Source organism: Anomaloglossus baeobatrachus, chromosome 6, assembly GCF_048569485.1.
Source record: "Anomaloglossus baeobatrachus isolate aAnoBae1 chromosome 6, aAnoBae1.hap1, whole genome shotgun sequence".
Lineage (NCBI taxonomy): Eukaryota > Metazoa > Chordata > Amphibia > Anura > Aromobatidae > Anomaloglossus > Anomaloglossus baeobatrachus.
Window position 1 is genome coordinate 387,464,386 of NC_134358.1, and position 19,806 is coordinate 387,484,191.

At 42.6% G+C, this 19,806-nt stretch overlaps 1 protein-coding gene across 2 annotated transcripts in view; it reads right to left on the reverse strand.

The window, feature by feature from the left end:
• The window catches only part of PDE1C (phosphodiesterase 1C), a 1,233,587-nt gene that overhangs the window by 1,069,779 nt on the left and 144,002 nt on the right, over window positions 1-19,806 (reverse strand). The window lies entirely within an intron of this gene.

Below are 19,806 nucleotides of genomic sequence, written 5' to 3' on the forward strand. Positions count from 1 at the left end.
TGTGGAGTGTTTGTAAAGAAATGTGTACAATTCCTACAATTTCAATCAGATATTTTTGTTCAAACCTTCAAATTAAACGTTACAATCTGCACTTGAATTCTGTTGTAGAGATTTCATTTCAAATCCAATGTGGTGGCATGCAGAGCTCAACTCGCGAAAATTGTGTCACTGTCCAAATATTTCTGGACCTAACTGTATAAACAGCTTTGGAGCCCATTGGGGCAGATTGACCCCATAGATGTCACTGTTAATTGCACTAGAGGAAGAGAGCACACTGTTTAACCCTAGCAGAGATCCTGTTGTGATCATGAGTGATGATGGTTGCTCTTGCAACCTGAAGTCATGAAATGATTACATGGATTTTTACTGCATTTCCTCTGCAGAAATGCATAAAAAATATGTCTTTTTTACCTGCAAATTTTCCTCTTCTCATTCATATCTAGGGGAAAATCCACAAACAGAATACATATTCACCAACGAGGAATTGCCATGTTGCAGATTTCAAAAACACACTGCAGGTCACTTTACACTGTGTAGAAAAGCACAGTGGGCATAAGACCTCTATAATCCTACCAACTTTTCTGCTCATATGCGGTCATAAACTGCTGTTTGGGCACATGGCGCAGATAAGGGGGAAGAACTGCTTTTTGATTCTTGGAGGTCAAATTTGGCTGGAATAGATGCAGACGCCGTACTATATTTGCAGCACACCTGAGCTGCCAAAACAGAATAAACTCCTAACAAGTGAACCCATTTTGGAAATTAGACCCCTCAAGGAAATAATCTAGTGGACTGGTGAACATTTTCAACCCACGGTGCTTCACAAAACTTTATAACATTGATATATGCAAACAAAAAAATATTTTTTTTTCAGTTAAATGTTCTTTTAGCCCCAAATTTGTCAGTTTCATGTCGAATTATAAGAAAATCTAAAGATCCCACATAGTAGTATGCCATACATCATCAAAAAATAATGTTTGGGCACACCGCAATGCTCAGAAGAAAAGGAATGCAACATGCTTTTGGAGCACACATTTGGATGGAATAGATGTCAGATTTGTGTCCCTTATGTACCAAAACAGTGCATAACCCCCACAAGTGACCCTCATTTTAGAAACTAGACCACTCAAGGCATTCACCTAGAGGTGTGATGAGCATTTAGAACCCACATGTGCTTCACAAAACTTTATCAATTTTCATATATGAAAACAAAACTATTTTTTTTTCAGTAAAATATTTTAGCTCCAAATTTGTCATTTTCACAACGTAATAGGATAAATGAAACCTCACATTTTTTATGCAATATCTCTCAAACATGGCTACACTCCATATGGCAGGCCTCGGGAAATAAAGATCTGATTTTGTAGACAAGTTTGACTGTAATAAATTTTATAAGATTAGACTCTGAAAATGAAAAAATATGGTTTTTTTTCACCTAATATGTTACTTTAGCCTCAAATAATGCTTCAGCATCACTCTAATCAGCAGAAATGCTGTTCTACTGTGAGTGCTGGTGCTCTGCTGGCTTTCATAGGAAGTGAGTCATGACAACAAATTGAGGGCAGGGCAACAAGTTGGCACCCGGTGATCGCATCACAGAGCCGCCAATAGTGGCAGGGAACAGCACGATCTCCACCAGAGCGTGTTCGCTGCATGTATCCGCTGATCAGATCAGCAGACATGTGAGGGAAGGCAAACTAGGATGTATATACTGTATATGTCTTAGGTCATGAAGTGGTTAAAGACTAAGGCAAAAAATTGTACCGGTGTCATCAGTATTTTACATCATTGTGTCATCCATGTTTCCATTTTTACCATCAGTGTTTTTCCACATATGAATTACACAGTATCTCATACATTCTGCAATGTTAAACACATACAGCACACGGGTGGCACACCTACGCCATCCTTGTATTCTATGTGTTTTTTACGGTCCCTAGACTTGTATTGGCACATGTCATCCGTTCTCCTGGAAAACAAAAACATGTCTCCATTTGTGTAAAAAACATGGGCATGTGAATAATACAATAGATTAAAATGGATATGCACATATCACACAGACGTCTAAATGGGGCCTTATTGTTTAGGTTCATTATAGATTTACCCTAAAAATATCATTATATACATTGCCTTGAAAAAGTATTCAACCCCCTTGATCTTGATATTTTCAACCTTTTCCCACATTTCAGGTTTCAAACATAAAGAAAAAAATATTTAAATTTATGGTGAAGAATCAACAACAATTGTGAAGTTGAACGTATTGCTTATTTTAAACTTTTTTAAAAAATAAAAAAGTGAAAAGTGGGGCATGCAATATTATTCGGCCCCTTTAACTTAATACTTTGTAGCGCCATCTTTTGCTGCGATTACAGCTGCAAGTCGCTTGGGGTATGTCTCTATCAGTTTTGCACATCGAGAGACTGAAATTCTTGCCCATTCTTCCTTTGCAAATAGCTCGAGCTGAGTGAGGTTGGATGGAGAGTGTTTGTGAACAGCATTTTTCAGCTCTTTCCACAGATTCTCGATTGGACTCACATCTGGACTGCGACTTGGCCATTCTAACACCTGGATACGTTTATTTGTGAACCATTCCATTGTAGATTTTGCTTTATGTTTGGGATCATTGTCTTGTTGGAAGACAAATCTCTGTCTCAGTCTCAGGTCTTTTTCAGACTCCAACATGGTTTCTTCAAGAATGGTCCTGTATTTGGCTCCATCCATCTTCCCATCAATTTTAACCATCTTCCCTGTTCCTGCTGAAGAAAAGCAGTCCCGAACCATGATGCTGCAACCACCATGTTTGACAGTGTGGATGGTGTGTTCAGGGTGATGAGCTGTGTTGCTTTTACGCCAAACATATCGTTTGTCATTGTGCCCAAAAAGGTCGATTTTTGTTTCATCTGACCGCAGCACCTTCTTTCACGTTTGGTGTGTCTCCCAGGTGGCTTGTGGAAAACTTTAAACAACACTTTTTATGGATATCTTTGAGAAATTACTTTTTTCTTGCCACTCTTCCTTAAAGGCTAGATTTGTGCAGTGTATAACTGATTATTGTTCTATGGACAGACTCTCCCACCTCAGCTGTAGATCTCTGCAGTTCAACCAGAGTGATCATGGGCCTCTTGGCTGCATCACTGATCAGTCTTCTCCTTGTTTGAGATAAAAGTTCTGAGGGACAGCCGGGTCTTGGTAGATTTGCAGTGGTATGATACTCCTTCCATTTCAATATGATCGCTTGCACAGTGCTTCTTGGGATGTTTAAAGTTTTGGAAATCTTTTTGTAACCAAATCCAGCTTTAAACTTCTCCACAACAGTATCACGGACCTGCCTGTTGTGTTCCTTGGTCTTCATGATGCTATCTGCGCTTTAAACAGAACACTGAGACTATCACAGAGCAGGTGCATTTATACGGAGACTTGATTACACACAGGTGGATTATATTTATCATCATCAGTCATTTAGGACAACATTGGATCATTCAGAGATCCTCAATGAACTTCTAGAGTGAGTTTTAGGCCGAATAATATTGTACGCCCCAATTTTCAGTTTGTTTTATTTTTACAAAAGTTTAAAATAAGCAATACATTTCGTTCTACTTCACAATTGAGTCCCACTTGTTTTTGATTCTTCACCATATTTAAATGTTTTATCTTTATGTTTGAAGCCTCAAATGTGGGAAAAGGTTGAAAAAAATCAAGGGAGAATACTTTCGCAAGGCACTGTATAGATATCCATATGTCATAGGAGAGGTTTAATTGACACCACTTAACCATTTTGTTCAGTTCTAATATTCTATTAAACATGATAAGCACAAGGAAATCATTAGAACATCATACAAAATAGTGTCTCTGAGGGCCCAGAGGTGACTACACACCTGCCCCTTCAACTTTGGCTGAACTAAATAAATTCACAAGCCTGAGCTTCCTGACAAGACCCTCTAAAGGTCAAGCTGAAAGTAAATAAGAATTCAACAGAAGGAATACTTTTTAAGCCATTTTTTTCCTGTTGTATGTTTAGTTTTTATTTGATGGTTTCAAACCATATATTAAAAGACATTCTAACAATACCGTTGAACATCAAACAAGACAAAATAATGGTTATCCGTTATCCGTTCCAATGATAAATTAGAGAAAATCTCAGCACATAGACTTCTTTAAGAAAGAATAGCAATTCAATTATTTTTCTAACTCACATTGTCAGAGTGCTAATTCAAAGCACAAACATTTTGATTGAGATGTGTGAGTTCTTGTTCATTGGTGTTGTAGTGTATTCACCGGATAGCATTATCTTATTTAATTCCCCAAATGCCATGATAAACTATTGGCACCCTGCTATCATGTTATGCGGAGTTGGAGTGTGATGTAGTCTAACTATTGACCACCGGGTCTAAGGTACCACTGGCTGGAATCAAAGTAATCTGTGATCTCAGCCAGCACAGCTCTGGTCCTAGCCTATAACCTCTTTTGTGCTCTAAAAGGTTAAGGATTTCTGCTTGCAGAGGTTAAATATGATCTGTCACGCTCAAGGAATAAAGCTCAAACCAGGACATGTGATAGAAATTCAACTAAACATTATAATACCCAGAATCTACCAGGAATCTATCCTGTACCCGTGTTTCTTTCAGATGATCAAACCAAAGTTTGTATCTGGTGAAACAAAACAATGATCGTTCTTATTGAATTGGTAGGGGGTCGCTCTTAGGTCATCACTGTATAGCCAAAAAATGAAAGCAGGCTTGGAAGTAACAAATATAAATACGGTAAGTACTATGTGCTATGTACTAACTAAAGATCATTAGGTAGCCCAGTTATCCTTATATCATTTCACTTTAGATCCACCACTTTGGCTATACCTGGGAGCCTCAGAATGTCATCCTCTTACACTAAATACAGTCTTATGACTCCTTACATTGCAGCATAAACAGATCACAAACCCCATCATGTCATAGTCACTAAACCTATGGGATTCCATAAATTACTCCTCATCTTTTACCTACCATAATTTGGCACTCATACCCATATGTGACATTGATCTGTTTCCTCTAAGCAAAGAATCACCACAAGTCTTCTGTACTTGGACTGCTACGGGTTTATCGAGAATTCACCTTCTGCTTGATCTTAATCGGCTGAAACCCTTTTTATTTTGCAGGAAAATTCCATCCTGCATTCAAGAAATTTTTTGCGATTTACAACTGAAACACTGTGCCACTTCCTTCATCTGGTCAGCCTCCCCTACCATATCCCTTACCACATTTGAGCTACACTTCTTCAGAGGCCCTCTCCCTACTTTAAGCTCATTTAACCCGTACTTCATATGAGCGACACTCTACCTGGGAGTCTGACCCATGCGCCTCTTTATCAGATACAAAATGGTCATGGTTCTCAGCCTCTAGATGCCTCCTAAACACCCTGATCTTAGAGAACAGCGAGAAAGTTAAATTTGATGATATATGACCTATGCAAAGCCATCCCACAGTACTCCCCACAATGTATGTGAGTGGCCATGGGAGATATGCACCATATCTAGGGCAGTGCCCTAAGATGCACAGGCGCTGTAGTAGAGTCTACTTCCTTATTCTTTCTTTTGCTTTCAATAACATTGTCTAAAATCCTTGGGAAATCTACTGAACAAGGTAATCAGTGGGATGCTTATATATGCTTAGACTCTTATCCCATATATATATTTCTAGTGACTAAGCAAACTATTGCTCATGCTTGGAGAAAAGCAGAGCTAAACCTCTTTGAGGTAAAGAGATGCCTCTCTTGGTATATGAGTAATGAAAAACGTATGGCTCTCTTGACTGACAGACACACCCTTTGGTGTACTTCCCGTAGAGCATAGATTACCCAACTCAAATTTATGATGTGTTTCTGGAAAGAACGCCTCCTTGACGCTCCCTTTGGTCCACCTTACCGCTTCCTAATCCCCCTTTTCTTGTTTTTTTTTTTACTCAATTGCCCTTGTTGCCTTTGCTGATACTCAACTGTATTAAATGTAATGAGTGACCTTATTACAGGCCACTCATTACATCTTTTTCACTTGCTATTAGTTAACTTGTCCAATATAGTGTTGGTGTCTGCTATTTGGCACCGAGCCATATTTACTTTGTTCCGCCATTACTGTATGTATATGAGATTTTACTTCACTTTTTTGCTAGATTTACTAGCTACTGTTGAATATTGTTTGTAAGCTTACTTGCCATGTTGTATTGTTTTACAAATATACAGTGTATATATTAAAAAACCTACATTTTAAAAAAGAAGTTCCTATTGAATGACAGTAATAAAGTATAGTATATTGGAAATCTTTATATTTACCTGATTATACAACGACCAGTAATCTTTTCCTGCAACCAGAAGTTTGATGAAAGGACTGCAGTGATCAGCAATAGGAATAGGACAAAGTAATAACCCCAGGCATAACCACAAATATGGACAAACTTACCTTTTTCTGCCAATTAAAAAAAGTTGCCTATCATATGGATAAATAACCGTATAGGGTACAAAGTGGTTAATGTGGTTAATCCACCTAATAGATGTTCATATTCAATAGATGACATGGTACCAAATGAAAGGCATACTTTGTAAAATACTTTTGAAAGAATGCCAATGGATGGGCTCCCATTGTTAGCCAAAATAATATGCATTTGGAATACATCACGAGTACAGTAGGCATATGCCTAGCATAACAAACACAGTGTGAACTCAGATTTACTGCATCTTTATGAGAAGAGAATATCTACAGAGAAAGAGGAATGAAGGAAGAATTCAGAAAGAACAGAAAAAATTGAATTGTTACATTCTCATCTAGTCCTGCCTCTGTCACCCCCTATATTGTCTGTGGACAGCACTGATGATGATGGTGACTCTGAATTATTATCTAAGCTATTATCACTGAGCAACATGTGTGGTCCCATCAGCTGTATTAATGTGGCTGGGACTTTTTGTGACATTACACTCCCAGACAGGTAAAATGTGTGTTTCTGAAGAACAGCAAATTAGCTGGTTTTAGCTTCTTGCGGTGATCTATAGAGTAGAACCCCATCCTGTTTAAACTCCCAGCATATGTCAGGTAGTTGACAGTTATAAGTGTATATGTGATGCCCTGGACTAGTCAGGTCGTCCCAGGTAGTCCCACACACACACACCCTCCCTAAAAAGGTGACAGCAGCTAATCTTCAAAACCCTTGTCACCTCCCTCCAGGTTTGATGTCCACACCAGGGGGGGTGGAGCAAGGCGGTTGACTCCGCCCACCGAGGAGTTCACAGGCCTGGAGGTAGGAAAAACAGTAGTTCTAAGTAGATTAGCTTTGACAGTGGACGGGAGTAGTCAAGTTCAAGGGCAGACCTGTGACCAGGCCTGCCATAGTCTACCAGGTGTCTGGGTTGGAGCCCAGTCACCCCTGACAAGGAGGCAGACGGTGGTGGCCGCCTGCAGGAGCTGGGATTACAGCCGGTGGAACCGTAGGGACCGGGGTCGGGCGGTGGCCCGCCGGTACCAAACCGGGGAACCAATTGGAAACCGGAGCACCAGGAGGGGTACTCAGACCCAGTACGAGGCCCAGAAACAACTAGGCTAAGTCGAATCAACTGATTGAGGACTGAACTTTAGGACCTTTCCCACACAAGACCCGACTGAAAACAACAGCCCAACCATTAGGGTAAAGCCACCGCCAAGGCATAGAGACCCAAGGGGCCAGCATCTGCGGGCAAACAGGGCTCTCCCGACACACAGCAAGTCGGGGAGCGGACTACCGTTGCTTAGGCATAGGAGTCATAACGTCTACACTAAAGAGGTGCAGGAGAAAGGCGGAAACCACCAACCTGTTAAGGGGAAGCTACAGCCGGCTGCGGACACCGTTCATCATCTCGTTTGGTTTTCCAGAGACTCCAGTGTGTTATATCATAGTGAGTACACCAGTGCCTTCGGGCCGCGCACTGCGCCGCACCGCACTAGCACCCAGCACGCACCCGCTCCCCCGCCTCAGCACCTCCCTTGGGCCCCCGGGACCATCACTCCCCTACCCACGGAGGGGGTCAACACCAAGCTGCGCAACACCATCCCCGGGAGGCCTAGTCAACGGCAGCGGTGGTGTCCATCCATTCACCACAACCCGTGGGTGGCGTCACAAACTTAAATCCCCTACAAACCACCGCGGCCCCGGCCGTGGAACTCCCCACCGAAGTCCCTGCGTGTAGCGCCAACCCCCTTTCAGAGCGACGTGACCCCCGGGTCCGTGGAGAGCTCGAGCCACCCACCGACGAGAACGGATCTGAGTGGCTCGGCAGCCGGCCGAGCCTGCGGGGCGGTACATATACTTATACTGTTTTTGTCTGCTATTAGACCCTGCTACCAGACACAGCTGATATGATTCCCATTGATGATCCTAGACTGACTCAGGGTATGTGCGCACGTTGCTTTTTACCTGCTTTTTACCTGCTTTTTTGCTGCTTTTTCTTCTGCGCTGTTTAATGCCAAAATGGATGTATTCTTCTATTCAAGCAAAGTCTATGGGAATTTGGGTTTCTTGTTCACACTATGTTGTTCAAAATGCTGCCTTTTTGAGGCAGAACTTTGGTCAAAAACTCAGCTTTTCAAAGAAACAACATGTCAATTGTTTTTGCCATTTGGGTTTTGCACTGCAAAGCTGAGTTTTTGACCAAAGTTCTGCCACAAAAAGGCAGCATTTTGAACAACATAGTGTGAACAAGAAACCCAAATTCCCATAGACTTTGCTTGAATAGAAGAACACATCCATTTTGGCATTAAACAGCGCAGAAGAAAAAGCAGCAAAAAAGCAGGTAAAAAGCAGGTAAAAAGCAACGTGCGCACATACCCTTAAACCTCCTTTTGACTTACGATTCCAATTATGTTCTTCTGATTCTGACCTTGGCTACCGCCTTATCTCATCCCTGTTTTTTGACTTTATCTTGTACCTGTTCTATCTGGTTTTGATCTGGCTTATCCAATTTCCTTTGCCAGCTTGCTCCACTTTCCAGCAGCTACTCTGTGAGCGCATTCCAGGGGCCCCCATTCTAAGTCCAGATTCCTGTATAAATGGTTAAGGACAGGGTACCTCTGGGGTCGGTTAATCATAATGGCTGGAGGAAAGTAGCCGGTTAATCATAATGGCTGGAGGAAAGTATGTCTGTGGAAACCTTAGTAAGATCTGCTAGGTTTCATTCCAATGTTCACTCTTTCAAGAATGAAACAAATTAGTCCCCTTTAATGGAAGAAAAATCACTGTGAATTTTAGAAGCCAGTTACATCATTACAGGAGCAAGATTAGTTTTTTGCTTCCAGTTAATAAGAAGTTCCATAGGCGCCAATAGAACAGAACACCAAAAGGTTAAAGCATTGTCAGAGCATCTATAAAATTGCAAGGAGAAAGTTGCACATTTGTGGTTACAGCTCCATTCATGGAAGCACACAACAGGGTCCTCATTCTCAAAATAGATTCAGGAGTGGGACCCACATTTATGAGACATTTATGGAATAGCCTGTTGATAGACAACCCCTTTAATGACAAGTAGCATGGTTGATGATGCAAGTCTACATGCATTTAGCTACCTGGCTATTAGGAATTGCCTATCCCTATAATATAAACAGTCATTTGATATTCAGATGTGACAATCTGTTTTTATGATCGATTTGCTAATACATCAAGTATTAAAAAATAATCAATAACTATTAAGATTTTTGCTGTATACGTGGATGTGTTTCAAAAGAAAGGGATCAGGTAATGTAGGACACATGGTCTAATTGTACAAAAACAGGCATCTTTCATCCTTGTTCCTTACGGAATCAAAATGTGCTCTTTAGCTCTGACTTTCCATAAAGGTCAATGATCTTTATGTGAACATCCATTTCTGACAGTCGTCTGTCTCAAACAAAAACATAGAAAGCCAAAAGGAATAATTCTAATGTAGTTTGACAGAACCCAGTGGACTGAGCAGTTCTCTTCTAGTGAATTTCAAGATTAAAGCCGCAATTTTCTAAAAACTTCTATCATTAGCATTTCCCAAATGAACATTCCTATTATTGTGGCGGTTCTTGTATCCACAGACATATTCTAATAATATCCTACTGAAGTATCTGCCCATCAGCTGAATTTGGGCTTGTGTTTACCGCAGCGTGTAATCTGTCTGCACTGTACACACAGGCTGCCAGAACACCCTTCAGCAGATCACAACACTCTATGAAAAAAATGACTATTGGCTAAACCATTTTTTTGTGAAATGTACTTTTTTTATATTTGAGGATTTTTTTTCTATATTACTATCTTGATTAAAAGAAAAAAAAAACCCTTTCCTAGACGCAGGGTTCCCCTTTTCTTTCGCCGTTTTCTTGGTACTCCCCAGTACCTAGCATGACAGGTGCTTATTGTGAATACATAGGTGTTCATTTTTATTGTAATCCTAACTGTTATGATGAGGTGATTGCTGAAAAGTCCTGTTTACAGAACAGGAAGTGTGAGTCTAATATTGTCAAGAGCGTGTCCCACCCGAGGAAATTTCGGGTGAGTCTGTAATCAGAAGATCACAAAACCTTAATGCTCGCAGATCCACTACTGGTATTTAAATAATATCTACTTGCTTGGAGTGCTGTAAGGGTTAAGCACTCTTTCCTTTCTTGCTACTGTCTGTAGCTTGTATCCCAGGTGCAGCTCTTTTTCCACCTCTTGCCTTCGCTATATCAAGTCACGTGTTCTATCATCTGATGCCGGTGATAGACTCTGCATCCTCATTATTTCTATGCGGTCCACTTTGGTAGGAGCCAGGCTCTGAAAGAAGCTTTTATGTTTCGTGTCATTTGCAGCTGTGGTGTTAGCTGCATTGTAGCTGCTTGCAGTGTATATTTTTCCTTTTTGTGTCCATTTCCCCTGTCTGTTATCCTACCCTTGTGTTTCTTTAATGTAGAAGTGAAACTAGTGCTTTTGCAAGCCTGTTCATTAGCAAGGCTGAGTTTACGACAAGCAAGGACTCAGGCACGTGGTTAGAAATGAGGTTGAAGAATCAATATTGGGACAACAGGGAGTGCAGGGTAAAGCCTTAGGTGAGTGCAAGTGGTGACCTCGCTCCCCTCTCACTATCGCCAGGGTCCACCATTGGCGGGTCCACCGTGGATTCTCTCCCTGCTGACCTAGATTGATAGGACTCGCCATAAGGTGAAACCTGTCACTCCCAGGCAGTAGGCAGAGAGAAGCCACCAAAGACCTGGTTGTACAACATGTATATCATATGGCTCGGTCCCTGGCAGCTTTTAAATTACTTTTTTAATGACACGCAGTATTTCACAGTTAAATATATTTGGCTGAGACTATACAGCCAGTATCCGTTACATGCTGCCTGTAGATCGGGCAGTAGAAATCAGCTGTCAGGCTCCCTCTAAAGTGAATGTTCAATTGTGAGCTGAAAAATAGTATGCCAGTCATTATGTATATGTTATCTTGCTTTTTTTTCAGTGTTTGCTGCTTAGCTGATTTTTAACCTCATAACGACGGCCGTACGACTTAAAGCGGCGGCAAAACAGGGTACTTATTCTGTTCCACCGCTTTAAAGCGGCGGCCCGAAAAAACCCTGTAGCGCCCCCCAGCGACCGAAAATCTCGGGGGTTTCAGCTACCGGGGGTAGCTGAGACCCCCCAGATTATGAATCGGGGTGTTTTTTTTGGACCCCGATAATGTGATCGCCAGTATACACCGTATACCGACGGTCACATAAAAAAAAAAGAAATGGCCGGTAAAACTGATTTCTTTTTCATCTGACATGATTAAACATGTCAGATGAGAAAGAAATCTAAACCCCTAGTGCCCCCAAAGCCCCCGGTACCGGAGAGTCCCCCCCCCCACCCCTACCCCGCCTCCGGAGCAGTCAAAATGGCGCCGAAGCGCACAGAAAACTGCCGCCGGCGCCGGCTCTGCATTCATTTCCCTCCGATCTGAAATGATCAAACATTTCAGATCGGAGGGAAATGTCCTCCCCCTGACCTCTCCTCCGGTCCACCGGAGCCCTCTGGTCCCCGGAGCCCTCTGGTCCCCGGAGCCCCCTCCGGTTCTCCAGAGCCAACCCCCCTCCCCCCTCCGGAGCGTGAAAGATGGAGGCGCACAGCGCGCGGCCGCATTCATTCTGCTCTTTCTGCCGCATGTGACACGTCACATGCGACAGAAAGGTGTCCCCAGGTCCCGCTAGGTCATCCCCTGTCACCCCCCCCAGCCCCCGGTCTTACGTTACCTGTCTGGTGATCCGTCCAGCGATCACGCCGCCTCCTTCTTGAATGCTGGCGGCGCATGCGCAGACAGCGGCTGTCAGCTGGATCGGTCGCTGCTGCACAGGCTGCTCCACTGTGGACCGGGGGAGAGTGAGTGCAGTAATCTGCAGCCACACTCCTCACATGGAGAGACTGCTGTTCCAGAAAATGGGGGGTACGTTCTGTGAGCGTGCCCCTCATATTCTGGAATGAGGTTACTGCAGGTCACTCTGCCCTAAGTTGGACCGGGGCAGTGTGAGTGCAGTAATTCTCAGATTACTGCACCCACACTGCTCATGGAGAGCTTGCTCTTCCAGAAAATGGGGGATACGTTCCCTGAACGTGCCCCCCATATTCTAGAAGATCCAGAGTCGGTGTGGGACCTCCAAAATGGATTACAGCGACCGGAATTTCTTTATTTTCAATAAATTGGGGAAAGAGGAATGTTTCGGGGAGTGTTTTTTCAAATAAATTTTTTTTGTCTTTATTTTTTTCTATTACTGACTGGGTTAGTGATGTCGGGTATCTGTTCAGATGCCATGACATCACTAACCCCAGGGCTTGATGCCAGGTGACATTACAGCTGGTATCAACCCCATATATTACCCCGTCTGCCACCACACCAGGGCGCGGGATGAGCTGGGGCGAAGTGCCAGGATTGGCGCATCTAATGGATGCGCCACTTCTGGGGCGGCTGCGGCCTGCTATTTTTAGGCTGGGAAGAGTCCAATACCCATGGCTCTTCCCACCCTGAGAATACCAGACCCCAGCTGTCCGCTTCACCTTGGCTGGTGATCTAATTTGGGGGGGGACCCCACGTTTTTTTTTTTTAAAAACGCCTGGGGAACCCTCCAAATTGATCACTAGACAAGGTGAAGCTGTCAGCTGTGGTTTGCAGGCTACAGCTGTCTGCTTTACCCTGGCTGGCTATCAAAAATAGGGGGGACCCCACGTCGTTTATTTTAATTATTAATTTTTTGGGGGGCTAAATACAAGGCTAGGCACCCTTTAGTGCCACATGAAAGGCACTAAAGGGCGCCAGCTTAGAATATGCAGGGGGTGGGACGTTATATATGTTTGACATCTATCCATTCATCCATTGTAGCATTTTAGGCTGTGCACCCACAATCGGGATTTGCAGCGTTTTGGGCGCAGAGTGTTTTCCCTGTGTCCATAATGCTGCATTGTGCAGTAGAAGCACAGTGGAAGGATTTTTAGAAATCCCATGCCCAATGTGCTTCTTTTCTCCGCAGCATACACTGACCTGTGGTGCAGCTTCCCGAGCCTCAGCATGTCAATTTATGCTGCGGAGACAAGAGTGTTCTCTGCAGGTAGCATAGAGCTCCACAGCGGCCTGAACCCAAATCGTGGGCATGGGCAGCTGCGTTCTCCCGTGGACAACACTCACATCTCTGCAGGAGGCTGACACTGTGTACTAGACGCCGTGTCGCTGGATCATGGCCACATAGCCTAAAAGTGAGACATTTGTTGCTACAGCAACATTTTTGTGAAGTACCTGTGGATTCAAAATGCTTACTATACTCCTGAATAAAATCCAGTTTCCAAAATGGGGTCACTTGTGGGGGGTTTCTGCTGTATAGGTACCCAAGGGGCCCTGCAAATGTGACATGGTGCCTGCAATTTATTTCAACTTTTCCAGAATTCAAATGGTGCTCCTTCCATTCCAAGCCCTCCCATTTATCCAAACAGAGGTTTTTGGCCACATGTGGGGTATCCCTGTGCTCATAAGACATTGGATAACAACCTGTTGGGTCCACGGTTTGTTGTTGTCTCTTGAAAAAGTAAGAAATTTGATGCTGAAGCAACAATTTTGTGAAAAAAATGAAAATTTTCAATATGGCAACCTAAGCTTATCAAATTCTGTGAAGTACTCTTGGATTCAAACTGCTCACTATACACCTAGATAAAAGTCTTGAGGTGTCTTGTTTCCAGAATGGAGTCACTTGTGGGGGACCGCCACTGTTTAGGCACCTCAGGGGCTCTCCAAATGCAACCTGGTGTCCGCTATTGATTCCAGCCAATTTTGCAGTCAAATGGCACTCCTTCCCTTCCGAGCCCTGCCATGCACCTAAACAGTTGATTTCCACCACATATAAGGTATTGCCAAACTCAGGAGAAATTGCACAATACATTTTATGCTGAATTTGTTCCTTTTACTCTTGTAAAAAAAAAAGCTACCTGGTTGAAATAAGTTTTGTGGTAAAATTTTATTTTTTTTTTTCATGGCTCAACGTTATAAAATTCTGTGAAGCACCTCGGGGTTCAGGGTACTCACCAAACATCTAGATAAATTCCTTGAGGGGCCTAGTTTCCAAAATGGGGGTCACTTGTGTGGGGTTTCTGCTGTTTAGGTACCTTAGGGGTCCTCCAAATGTGACATGGTGCCCGCAATCTTTTTCAGCCAAATTTCCTTTCCAAAATTCAAATATTGCTCCTTTCGTTCCAAGCCCTCCCATTTGTCCAAACAAAGGTTTCAGACCACATGTGAGGTATCACCGCGCTCATAAAAAAGTGGTTAACAAACCTTGAGGTCAAATATTTGGAATTACCTCTTGAAAATGTGAGAAAATTGATGCTAAAGCAACATTTTTGAGAAAATTATTAAAATTTTCAATATGACAACGTAACGTTAACAAAATCTGTGAAGTACCTGTGGATCTAAAATGCTCACTATACCCCTAGATAGAAGCCTTGAGGGGTCTAGTTTCCAAAATGGTGTCACTTGTGAGGGGTTTCTTCTGTTTAGGTACCTTAGCGGACCTGTAAATGCAACATGGTGCCCGCAATCTATTTCAGCCAAATTTGCTTTCCAAAATTCAAATATTGCTCTTTCTGTTCCGAGCCCCCCCATTTGTCCAAACAGAGGTTTCTGACGACATGTGGGGTATCAGCACACTCATAAGAAAGTGGGGAACAAGTTTTGGGGTCCATTCTGTTGTGTTATTTCTTCTAAAAGTGAATAAATTTGGGTTAGAGCAACATTTTTAGGTAAAATTTAATTTTTGCTTTTTTTCATTCTACATTGCTTTTGTTCATGTGAAGCACCTGAAGGGTTAATAAACTTCTTGAATGTGGTTTTGAGTACTTTGGGGGCTGCAGTTTTTAGAATGGTGTCACTTTTGGGTATTTTCTGTCATCTAGGCCTATTGAAGTCACTTCAAATGTGATGTGGTCCCTAAAAAAATGGTTTTGTAAATTTTGATGTAAAAATGAGAAATCGCTGATAAACTTTGAACTCTTCTAACTTCCTAACAAAAAAAAATTTTGTTTCCAAAATTGTGCTGATGTAAAGTAGACATGTGGGAAATGTTATTTATTAACTATTTTGTGTCACAGAAATCTCTGGTTTAACGGTATAATAATTCAAAAGTTGAAAATTGCTAAATTTTCAAAATTTTTGCCAATATTCAATTTTTTTCATAAATAAACGCAAAAAATATTGTCCTAAATTTGGTACTAACATGAAGTCCAATATGTGACGAAAAAATATTCTCAGAATCACCGGGATCCGTTCAACCGTTCCAGAGTTATAACCTCATGAAGTGACACTGGTCAGAATTGCAAAATTTGGTCTGGTCATTAAGGTGAAAATTAGCTCCGTCACTAAGGGGTTAATTTACCTTCAAAATGTATTACGTTTTCGAGTAATAGGTGGCTAATTGCTTGGGGTCCCACCACTAGGACCCGCAGTGACAATGAAAAGGGAGTCCTCGTGTTCAATATCTAACTGGAGAGGCAATCATGCATGAGCAGGGTTGTTCTTTTCAGTCTATGGGCCTTACAGAACTCGATGATTTTCGTCAGTCATAGGGAGTTTCAATGGACAGCATAGTCCATTCAAGAAGAGGACATCATTCTTGTGATGAGCGTGGGGCCTAATTGATCAGACAATAATCACCTACAGGTGATCAGTTTGATTAGAGACATCTCCCTGAATGAGTATTCAGCAAATATAATTTTTAAATATATCTTAAAATGTACAACTTAAAAGAAGCCATAATTCTCTACATATCCCCCATGGTTCAAAGTGAAATGCGTCCCGATCTGCCGCTAGTCCTTAATTTCTGCTGCAGTAATGACATTATATATCTATGACATATGACAGCTATAGCTAATCATTAACTCATCGCCCAAAATATTATCACTGCAGCTCTCATGTCTCTGATTCAGAATATCCTCGCTGAAACAGGAAGGAGAGACCTGCAAGGAAGTAGAAAGTGTCTGTAGTAGCCAGTTTCAGGTGTCCGTGCTTCAGGTACATGTGACATTTGTTTTTAACACGGATGCCACACATACCCATGTTATTCTATGCTGTTTCTCACACTGCCGTGTTTTCACACGGACCATGTGACCTCTCATGACCCCACACGCACACACGGAAACATGTCCGTTTTTTCTCCGGCATCACGGGTGTCACACTGATCGCACACTGATGTGATCCGTGTGACATCAGTGTGACACGTACCGGAGAAAACACAGGTCTGTGAAATAAAAAGATTTTCTATATTCACCTGTATCCAGTGATGTTTTCTTCGGTTCTGCTGTCTCCCGCTTCTGACTGCCGCTCATTATATTCATTGATTATTCACTACACCGAGAAGCTGGAAGCCGGAGCATCGTGGGGACAGCATCGCCGAGGACAGCATCATGGGGACAGGTGAGTATTCCGCAAGCAGTGTGTGTGCAGTGATGTCCAGGAGGTCATTGGAGTTCCCAATGAACTCTGATGAACGCTTGAAATCACTGTGGTGACACCCGCTGTTGGGCAGGTGTCGCGGGGGTGTCATCAGTATATCATCACAGTTCATTGGGAACTTTGATGAGCTCCTGGATGTCGCTGCACACACACTGCTTGCTAAATACTCACCTGTCCCCGCGATGCTGTCCTCGGCGATGCTGTCCCCGGCGATGTCCCTGCGATGCTCCGGTTTCCAGCTTCCTGGTGCAGTGTATTAAATGAATATAATGAGCAGCGGTCAGAAGCGGGAGGCAGCAGAACCGAAGAAAACAGCGCTGGATACAGGTAAATATAGAAAATCTTTTTATTTTACAGACCCGTGTTTTCTCCGGTACATGTCACATGTATGCAAACACAGATGTCTCAAGTGTAGATTGATCGTGGATATTTAAGGTAAGCATGGCTTCTTTTATTATTTTAGAATATTTTAAGATGTTTTCAAAATCATTTTTACTATTTGAACAATCCCCCCAACAGGCAATGTACAGTAATAAAAGTTACATATCTTAAAAGAACTGCCCAAGCCAGCTTTCAGGATACTATTAGTATGGTACTAAAATAATAACCTGCCAGATTCCCTTTAAAGAGAATCTGTCAGCATGAGCATACTGTTTATGGGGTCATGTTATTCTCTAAAAGATGTCATCCATACCTGTAGTATCGCAGTCTGCTGCCTTCCGACAAATAATCACTGTTTATTTCATGTGCAATTGAGTCTTAAAGAAGCCCTCCCATTAATGTTTTATTCAATAAATGAACAGTATATTTGTATGGTGTGTGTGAATGTATTAATATACTCACTTACTACCGCTCTCCAGGAGTGCTCTCCTTCTGCTCCACTTCCCAATAAAGTCACCACTCTGCTGACTTTCCTGGTGACACTACGCTCTACATGACCCAAAAGTGGCTTCTACAGTTTAAGTCTATGCAGCATTGGAATGAGACTCCATAGACTTTTATGCCAAAAGAGACATCGGGATCATGCATAGGAAATAGAATTAGCTGGCTAATCTGAATTGCGGTGACGTCACTGAGAAGAGGAGAAGAAAGGTTTTGGATACCACAGATGGAGGTGGTAGGTTGGTATATTAACCTTTTCCTCTCCAATAAAATTTCCTGTTCTGCCCATTGAAATCCTATTATAAAAAAACGTCAAAACAGACTTTTGCAATATGAATGAATTTTGTAAAATAAATCAACAGGAAATCAATTTATTCACATGTGACTGATAAACAAGGCAATGGCCCGACAAAGGAGCGTAACACAATTTTTGGTATGTCCTAAAGATAGGAAAGGTTAATACACTCACTCTACACTACATGCATACATACAGTACACTCAATAAATGAAAAAAAAATCATGAGATTGTTTCTTTAATTGCTCTGGACATATCAAAGTACTTCGTAAGCCTCTGAGTGCACTTCTCTAAACTTCACTAAGACGCTTTTTCCTGCCTGACAGTTCACATGATGTGTAGTCAGGCCAGTGAGCTGTCAGGAAGAGGAAGGAGGGGCTGGGAGGGAAGTGAGCAAGGAAGGCAGAGACTTGGGAAGTGCTTTGCCACACCCAGAGCACTTAAGGTTCTTTTAAATATAAAGTAAAACAGTGATATTATAAATACCCTTTAAATTAGGTGCATTCCATAGAAGCGATAGTTCTATAAGGCTGAAATGTCAGATATATTTTTCCTTAAAAGGTGATTTATGATCTTCAGTGTTATATGTTTGTAATACAATACATGTTATTTTGTGTTACACGATGCTATGGAGACTTCAAACTATTTAAGATCTCTTAAATTAATTAAATAGCCTGAAAGGTCACGGTTTAAATAAGAACATTTAAAGACCTGATCTCTTTAATACCTTGAGAATTCCTGCTCCTCCTGCTATAATAAAGCAGCTGAACTTTCCCTTAACAAGGAGATCGCATCCGAGCTTCACAGCGTGTTCAATGCTGCCCATTCATTTTAGGTTATTTTAGGTCAGTTCGCTTTTGTTACATTTACAAAAAAAGATCCAGCAGCTCCCTCAGGGTTGTTTTTACTTTCACACTTTAATAACTTGTTTTATTTAATGTCATTGCTGAACAGCTTTGGTTCTTACTCCGTAAAAACATCAAAACACAGCAATTGTGTGTCATGAACAAAGATACCGTGCAGAAAGATATAATAATAAACAAGAGCTGACCTTTTAATAGTAGCTGTCATGCCCATAATGTAAGGCGTTTTACACTTGTCATAAGTCATCTATATATATAATTGCCTTATTCTGTCTGTCTGTCTGTCTGTCTGTCTGTCTTGCTCCAAATTGTGTCCTTACGGTGACACAAAGCTGATTGGCCGCTGGGCTCGCCATGGCCCCGCCCCCCCCCGCACGGATTGGCCCTCGCCTAGGCTGCGCCCCCACACGGATTGGCCGGCCGCTCGCCCAGGCTCTGCCCCCCACACAGATTGGCCTCTCTCCCCGGCACCTTGCAGGCATTGGCAACTCGGCCACGCCCCGCCCCGCTCACGCAATGCACGCTAGCTCTGGCCCCACCCCCCCCCCGCATTCCCCGAACCGACACGGTCACAGAGCTACGACTACCAGGTGAGTACTGTACCCCTGGGAGCCCACATCAGCGTACGCCGCCAAACCAGCCGACACATACCCTCACATTGCTGGGGCTGGCCAGCGTATGCTGGTGTGGGCTCCCGTGCGAGCGGGGGACGAGATGCGCTGGTAACCATGGTAGCATAGTTACCAGCGCATCAAGGTCCTGCAGCGGCGAAAAATACACACACGCACACACATAACAG